Source organism: Doryrhamphus excisus, linkage group LG17 (genome assembly GCF_037039965.1).
Source record: "Doryrhamphus excisus strain RoL-2023G ecotype Guam linkage group LG17, RoL_Dexc_Guam_v1.1, whole genome shotgun sequence".
Classification (NCBI taxonomy): domain Eukaryota; kingdom Metazoa; phylum Chordata; class Actinopteri; order Syngnathiformes; family Syngnathidae; genus Doryrhamphus; species Doryrhamphus excisus.
In genome coordinates this window covers 11,786,874-11,796,094 of record NC_136373.1, presented here as the reverse complement: position 1 = coordinate 11,796,094, position 9,221 = coordinate 11,786,874, and the positions used below count along the sequence as shown (strand labels likewise).

Here is a 9,221-nt window from a genome sequence, read left to right as displayed (position 1 = left end):
TTGTAACAGCATAATAATCTAACCATAACAACGCGTGCTACTGTCAACTTTCATTTGAATATTGTGGAGGGAATACCCTGAAATGTAATATGTATTAGCAAACATGTCAACTTGTGTTGCAACATTAGCCAACATGAACAATTCTAAAGCACCTTGATGCAGCATAAACAAATGAAAGATCCAACAAAACATCCCTGATTGGATGCTGTTTCATCATGTTTGCTTTATTCATACAGTTTGTGTTCCTTGGTTGAGAGTCTGCCAGCATCCAGCTGAAGGAAGAGCTTTTGAAGTGCTTCCAAGAAGGTCTTCAGTTCCTTAGGATAGCTGAGGTTCAGTGCATATATTACACCTATTAAGAGTGCACATGCAGAGGTGATGTCCAACTTCAATACCCTCCATCACTATTCCAACATCAGCTGGAGGAGTGGTGGCATCACCTCCCTCCACTTTGATGATGTAGATGCCAAGGGGAAGTCCAAATTAATCAAACGGTAAAAAAGTGGCAGCTGGGTTGCCAGAATTTTACCCTAAAAATAACGGTGTTCATGCATTTTCATTTACAGTAATACATTTTTGTTACCGTTTATTTTACGAAAAAGACTGATGTTTGTTATGAAATGTAACTGTAAAAAAATATATTTTTAACACGGCAATAAAGCGTATTTTACCAGTTATTTAACATGAAAATGCTTTAGGATAAGACAATCTCTTCCTGTATTCCTGTTGAAATTACTGTAATTCTGTACACTTTTTCTCAAAAATAAGAAATCAAGTAATTTTCTGAATAAATCATTATATTGCAGTAACATTTTAATTTAGAAATATAGATTGTGGATGGACAGTTTTGCGTATCTAAAATCTTGAGCATTTGCACTTGAAAAAGACAAAGTTGTTGGGATGCCAGATGAAATTTCAAGATGAAGCTAAAATTCAGCATGACCTTTACAGGTTCATTCAATAATTTGGGCTTTTCTGTTCAACATTTCAGTTCTTTTTGCAGATCTTACTGTTCTCTAACAAGGCAAAAAGTACAGAAATGTTCAACAGTTTGACTTGTTCATTCAAAGGTTTTAGAGAAGGTCAAATTAAGTGTACTAACAAATGCTATACTGCATTTATAACCAGAACTTTTCGTGAATAGTGTATAGCAGGGGTGTCAAACACGTGGCCCGCGGGCCAAATGTAGCCCGCAGGACACTAGTTTGAGGCCCCCGCCTTGATATGAAAGTTTAGTGTTAGTGTAATAAAATGTAATAAAAAAAATGAAAAATTGCTTTTTAAATGGTTTTTATTTTCAAATGAGATGCATTCTTAACTGCTCAGGCTACTTGAGAACATGACTTTTAAATAATATAATACAATTTACAATTTGAAATAAAACTCTCCAGTACCGTACAGTGTTGTCGTATTGCAACAAAATACTAAGTAAATGTCTCAATTATGGAATGGCCTTTGTCATTATACAAGATGTACAACGAGATTGGAGAGCTTCTCCTTTCAGTGCAGTAGTCAAGTTTAAAAAAAGTATATACAAAGTATATAAAAAGCAGAGTAAAAAAGACAATTTAACAAGATATATACAAGATATCCAAAATATACACATACAGTGCATCCGGAAAGTATTCACAGCGCTTCACTTTTTCTACATTTTGTCATGTTACAGCCTCATTCCAAACTGAATTAAATTAATCTCTTACCTCAAAATTCTACACAAAATACTCCATTATGACAATGTGAAAAAAGTTTTTTTTGACATGTTTTGAATTTATTAAAAATAGAAAACAAAAAAATCACATTTACATAAGTATTCACAGCCTTTGCTTAATACTTTGTTGATCCACCTTTGGCAGCAATTCCAGCCTCAAGTCTTTTTGAATATGATCCCACAAGTTTAGCACACCTCTAAATGTGTTCCATAAGTGCCAAAACGCTCTTCGGATGCCTCCTCTGAGCGAGTGGAGTGCTTTTTTGGACGTGGCACACAAGTGCCATGAATGTAGACATTTTTTACCACAAAACCGATTGCTTGCTTGAAATACATTATCACAGCGAGTGAAACACTTTGTCTCATTTTCGCTCTAACTCCACAGCAGTGCTTCTCAGCCACGTGAAACTGCTGCATATAGTATGGGATGCGAAGATGCGCCAGGCACACTTGGAATGAGCCTCCTGGCACCTTTCCGCTGGCTCACAATGAACGGCCGTAACATCCTTTGCTTTATTAACTCCTTCAGAGTTAATAACGCTTTCAGAGTTTATTAACTCTTTCAGAGTTATTAACTCTTTCAGAGTTATTAACTCTTTCAGAGTTAATAAAGTGCATTTTCGAACAATGGTCCCGTAACCTGTCTGCTGCGCCAGGCCGTTTGTGTTATTCATGACCCTACACTGACACCTACTGGTGATTTTTAGTATGACACGTTGTATATGTCAATTGTAATTCAGGTTATTCTAATACTACTGCCACTGTAGGTTAACCATCATTAATACTGTTGTCTTTGCAGACATCACAAACCACACACACACACACCCACCCACGATCTACAAAGGAGACAGTGTCCTGTTATTTGGAAACAAGTCAATAAAGCCATCAAAGGGAGAGAGGTTGCTGCGTCTTCTCTGACCAGAGGATTAGGCCAGCTTATACACAGCCAGCGTATCATCACCAAAGCTGTTCCCCTACAGGGGGTGATCTGCAACTGGTTGTGCCGGGGGTGAGGGGTTTCCTTGCGGATGCCCCTTTGTCCTCGGCATTACTCTGGCTTGGTCACCCTTCAATTTTAACCGCACCTTAGACACTCAGTTCTGGGGGGATCTGGGCAGGCATGGGACCCACCATTGCTCAGCTTCCCTCCATTTTTTTTTTCTTACTCCATATGATACATACACACACATACGTAGGTCAGCCCTATGGGGGTAGGCCTATTTTTAATTGCACAATCTACACAATACCATCATTACACACACAGGCGTAGCGGGCTGGGCCGGAGAGCCTTCTGCCTACCCCCGCGATTGGCCCGCTGGCTGCTGGGGCTTGGCAGCCTGCTCGGGGTGCCCTGGGATGCACGATATTTTGGTCTGTTCTGCCTAGCCTTCCTGGGAGTCCCGCTGGAACCAGCTGACGCCGGGACTGTTCTGCTTCCTGGGGATGTGTGGGGGGCCGGGGGGGGGGGCCCTTGTGCCTGCAGGTGTGTGGCCCTTGATGCCCTAGTGGGGTATGGTCTCCCGCTGGTCTCGGGGGTGCGGCCTGCTGGCGTCCTGTTGCCAGTTGGGATTGCTCCTCCATGGCCTCTTGCTGGTCTCTTCGGGGAGATGCTTCGGGGGTGGGTCTTGGGGAGTGCCCTGGCTTTGCCCGCACCCACGGGGCTGGGGGATCTCTGGCGGTGGGGGCTTACCTGGCTGCGCGGGGCGGGGTTTACTGGGTGGTAGAAGGCAGTCTCTTTCCTTTTGTCATTCTCAGTGACAATTACACATTCACACACACACATTCACATACACGAACACACTTACGCACACATATATGAATATATACACAGAAGTACACACCTCCATATGGACACTCACAGCACATGGGTGCTTCTCTACACAATCTACCATCTTATCCTCGATGTCTTTATGCTATTGGTAAGCTATTATTACAGTAATAATGATGTCAAGCAGTGAGATTGTAATTACTGCAACTGTATGGATGTAATTGTGTTTACTATCGTAACTATAGTATTGTACTATAGTAACAATGAAGACATGAACCGTTCATGTCTTCATTGTTACTATTGCCACTGGTAAGTTGGACTGTTTCATTTCAGTGATCATCTCCATTGTGATTCTTAGCCATCATTGAACATTTAACTGATGCAGTCCTGTTTGTCACTGTTGCTGTTTTGGGAATTGTTGTTGCTGCTGTTTTTGTCTCTCTCTCTCTACTGCCCCCCCAAGTCTCTTCTTTTCTGTGTCTCTTTTGCTCCTGTTGCAGCTGAAATAGCGTGACTTGGCAAATAGTTTGAAAAGGCTTATTGGCTGGCTTCATTCTTCAAAAGGCCAGAGATGAGTTTACAAGCCAAACCATTAACCTCAAGGGCACAAGTTGAATCCACTAATACTTTTAAACCTTTCAAGCCGCAATTGTGATTTCTTGTTTTGAAAAGCCCATTATTTCTGGAAGATGTTATGTGAACTACGATTCTCCCAACAAAGGACATGCAACGGGTGCCAGGATATGGCCCCACAATAACTAAATACAGCAATCTGTTAGGACAGATATAGATGGACAGCAGTGAGGACACGGAGCAGCAATGTCTTTGTCCAGATTCGCACAGATGCGTAAAACCGATCATCCCTAAATTTGTCACACACCGTCCACTTGAGAGCCAAAAACTCAAGCTTCCCGCTATGGAGGTGGTAATTCTGCTCAGCTGGGGTCAGTGTGCATGCTCCATATCCAATGACCCTCATCTTCCCATTTTGGTTCTGATAAAGGACTACCCCCACACCCTTCTGGAAAGCATCTGTCAAGTTCCTTCTTGCCTTGCGCATCCCCTGAACTTGAAAAAGGGGGGCTGAGTAGCGACACTGAGGATAGACTGGATCCACTCGATGCTTTTGCTGTTTTTTGGTTTTTATTTAGCGAGAAGTAAGTCTCGTTGTGGCAAGGTACAGCACAGTACAGCACAGGTGAAAACCTTCAAATAAAAAGGGAAAGTGTATGTCAGTGTAAAGTACACACAATATACATACTATTTACAAATATATATAATATACACACATAATATACATAAAAGGTATATAAATCAGCATCATATTGTTCAGCAGTACATTAACCATTATACATTTTTCGACAATGGTTGGAAATATTTTTATCCCCTTTACCTGCTTTTATTAACCTATTTTTTACTTAATTTCTTTCCTCATTATTCTGTTATTTTATTTGATGTGCTTATTAAACCATTTGCATTGCGCCTATCTTGCCAAGTAACTAAAATCATTATTATAAAGGCTCTAAATAATATAAGCACACTGCAAAAGAATGAGCATAACGCATTCCTTCGATGCCCAAAGCCCGCTGATCAGCCAATTAGGGCCAATTAAATGAACCACCGCGAGCCGCCGTGTGCACCTACAGGCGATCGACGGTGTTCCAGATCCCACTTTTCCAAACAATTGCACCATGTTAATGCTCTTAATTCAGTCACAATAACTAAAGTGAGCCGCGCCTCATCGGCGGCCGTCTCATCCAAAAAAAAAAAAAAAAAAAGAGCCGTGCCTTACGTGGCACGGGCGCGTCAAACCACAGCGCTAATATTAAAGGGAATTTCTTACCGGCTGCCTCTTCAGTATTGTAGCTCCAGCTTGCGCAAGGTTTGGGACGCAGTTCTGACTACCTTTTGATCCCACCTGTCTGCAGCCTTACCTGCTAAAAAAGGAAGTGCGCCCTAATGCAGACGCCCAGGTGCGCTTCCGATCCCCACTTCCGGTTCAGATTTTTCCCACCTTTTCCCACCCGTGTTTAAACCCTTTCACGCATGACGGTCACTGCAGTGGACAGCTATTATAACGTCATTTTCAATTATGAAAATAGGTTTTGATGGCAGTGTTGCTTATAAGCCTCTAGAGTGGACGCCTGAGAATCCACCCAACACTGCTTTGTGTGGTCAACCATTGTAACTGCAGAATAATTGTGTCAACATTGAAGATGGCTGCCAGGAATTAAAACATGCCTAACACCTGTGGGATTTCTGCTCAATCCTTCTAGAGTAGGAGACTCCTGCAGGTAAAAAAAATATTTCTACATCAGGTAACACCTAATAATCACCATAGTTGTGAAAATTTCCAAGTATTGATTTTAGATTGGGAGGAAATTGCAATTTTTCAGATGTCCACCAAAGTGGACTGCATGCAATTACATGCAATTACTGAACAGTATATCACTCCTGACAATGTTTTATCTGAAGTAGTTTTCTTTCGTATAAATCAACATTTTATGCTATTAGATTGTAAGCTGCATTGTATATATCAATATGTATAGGTTTTGTGCATTATTCATTATGAGTAACAGGTACTTTTCCAGCAAATTTGCTCTCTGCTGTGGATCCTGAGGAGTTTCAAGCCATAGATGAGATGATCATGCTCTTCAAAGGCAAACTGTCTATCAAGCAATACATATCCAAAAAACCAAAACCCTGGGGTGTGAAAATTTGGGCAAGATCAGGGGATCCAGGATACATGTACCACTTTGAAGTGTACAGGGGTGCAGCCAGCATAGGTGCAGTCAAGGAATTGGAAATGGCTGCAGACGTCATCTTGCGCCTCTGTGATGACATCCAATTCAAGAACCACAAGGTGTTTTTGATAACTACTTTCGTGGCATTCCATTAATTACTGTCTTTGAAGGAAGAGGGCATCTATGGCACTGGCACATGCTGGGTCAGCAGGCTTCAGGGGGCACAAACAAAACTCAGGAGTGCAACAGAACTCAAAGAAGGAGGAAGAGAAGCTATCTCTGTTGTCACCAATGGTGAAGATCTCGCTGTCAAACGTTGGCTCGACACTTGGTCTCTTCCTGTCTTGGCAAGCACCTGACGGATGTTGCACAGAGATGGTCCAAGAAAGATAAGAAGATCGTCACCATGGACAGGCCATTTGTAGTGAAGGTCCACAACGATTATATGGGAGTGTTTGACCTGATGGACCAAATGATGGCAATGTATCCTCACAGATGCAAGACCAAACACTGGTACATCAGAATGTTCTTACACTTCCTCGATGTAACCGTTGTGAATGCCTGGCATCTCCTCAGATTCTCTGGATTAGAGGAGGGTGGTCTTCAGCCTTTCAAGACATCTGTGGCTTGTTCATTGATAAATGCAGGCACTGTCCACAAAAGGGGGAGACCAAGTGACACTTCCCCACCTCCTCTTCCTGTGAAGTGCAAACCTGCATCCAAGGTACCCTGGGAGGTCAGGCCTGGTCCTGGAAACCTATGGCCCTAGCTGAACAACAAAAAAAATGCCCAAAGATGCCAAGACCCTGCGTGCACCCGAAAAACAAAGTGCAGCTGCATGTGTTGCAATGTGGCTGTGTGCCCTGGGTGCCCCGGTGATCTTGTACTGTATCTCAGTACTGATTGACTACATAAGTACATAAGCATAAGCATGCAGCGTTGTAGCAGGGTTGTACCACCTCTATGCACTATAGTTTGTGTAGTTTGTCAGTTCAAGAACTGCAGTTTGATTAGTTTTGTCAATTGAAGCACTGCTGTTTGTCTCGTTTTGTCAAAATCCACAAACGCATGCTGTCCCCCGATGTGGACATGTTCATAACTTCTTGAAAATTTGGTGTATAAAAACAGAACCAAATCAGTTCTTATTTTTATGTCTAAAGACACATAAAAACACTTAGGCACATTTTTTTTTATCTCAGTTTATCATGGGTCATGCATGAAAGGGTTAATTTAGCAAAATAACGTGATAATTGCAACGAAAAGTTATTATTTCCTTAATGTGGGCTATGAAAAGTTTTTTTTATTGTTTGACCAATTTGGGGATTGATGCATAAGCCTTTTGAACTGGGATATCGTCTTTGACCAGACTGAACTGAGCATGTGCAAGGGGAAAGTACTGGACTGAAAAGGTTGACAACTTCTGGGAGGGCTCAAGAAGAGAAGGCGGGAAAGGGGCAGAGCCTAATCAGAGCATATAGGGAGTAGATACTCAATGCTCTTGGCTGGTTGCAGGCTGCCTATCAAGAAGGCAGCTCTACAAAAAGCTCAAAGGAGAGAGCAGCCTTAAAAGCAGAGGGTCCAGTGTCACGCACGACCAACCATCGGTTACTCTGATCGTGCGCAGGCTCGGATGCACCGCGGCTGTTAACACCTGGGTGAGTCTCTCTCGCCCCTGACTAAGAGGCCTCCCTACCCTCTATGGGAGAGGCCTTAACCCTTTGAATTGAGTAGTCAGGCAGGGAGGTGCGCCTCCTCCTTTAACATGAGGGGAGCCAGGGTCTTGCATCCCCTGGGTAACTAGGGATTAAACACCCCTTATCTGGTTGTGTAGTACTTACCAGAAACTCAAGTCTATCATTTATTGACGTGTTTTATTCGTATTCCTGTTGTCAGCCGCTTCAGGATGACAGCAGTTCGCTGATAGTGCTTAAAGATGACCCTAACTGTTCGACCAAGACAAATCCTATCTCCCCTCAAAACCTGTCCAAATGTCAGTTCCCTGAACGGGAATCAAACCCAGGCCACGGCGGTGAGAGCACCGAGTCCTAGCCACTAGACCACCAGGGACTGCGTTATGGCTGCACTCAAAAAGGCAGTGACAGTGTCGCTTTGACATACTCCAGTAAAGGAACCAAAATAGTTCTGAGACTGGACCTTCTCCTGTAATAAAACTGTTTTTTAAAACAGTGATAGTTGCATGATAGCATGATAGTCGTTAGCATTTTATTTTAGCTAATTTACGCATGTCTAAAGGCAAATGCACCCGATCAGTCATCCAGGAAATATGGATTGGGTGTCCAAACTGGGGACAGATGCTCGTGTACACACCTTCAGAGATCACGCACATATCCTTGTTCCCATTTGTCACCTTGATTTTTGTAAAAGAAGGAGTTGAAAGGCCACGTTTCCACCCAGTTTTGAACAGGGGACCTTTTGCTTGTTAAGCAAACATGATAACCACTACACCAGGGGTGGGCAAACTACGGCCCGGGGGCCACATGCGGCCCACCAAGTGTTTGAATCCGGCCCGCCAGTTGCTTTTTCAGTATTTCAACTTTTAACATACAAACTGGCAACATGTCTTATTTAGTCATTTTTTTTTTAAATGTAAAATTTAGTGACATAGTTTGATGTTTAAAGTGCTCCTGAAAAAAGCCACATGAGAACATACAGCTACAATTAGACAAATCATTCAAGGAAAATGTGTGTGTTAAATACATGTTCTGGCCCCCTGGACAATTTTGTTAACTCAATGCGGCCCACGAGTCAAAATATTTGCCCACCCCTGCACTACACTATGGAAACGTGAAGGAAGGGGCTTTTAAGAGGACTGGCGAAGTCACAAAGCAGTTGCCAAACATTGAAACACAACGATGTGTCCAAAGTGGGGGCAGATTCACAATTGTCCAAATTGACAATTATTTCTCCTTTGTAGGGAAAATTGTTCCAGAAATAATGGGTTTTTCTTCAACAAAACAAGAAATCACAATTTGAAAGGTTT

The 9,221-nt window shown here is 42.5% G+C and overlaps 1 non-coding gene across 1 annotated transcript; it reads right to left on the bottom strand.

Moving 5' to 3' along the window:
* Nucleotides 1-8,215: 8,215 nt before the first annotated feature.
* trnae-cuc (transfer RNA glutamic acid (anticodon CUC)) lies at nucleotides 8,216-8,287 on the bottom strand. Its single transcript has one exon. It is a non-coding gene; the product is annotated as a tRNA-Glu (tRNA).
* Between the last annotated feature and the right edge of the window lie 934 nt (nucleotides 8,288-9,221).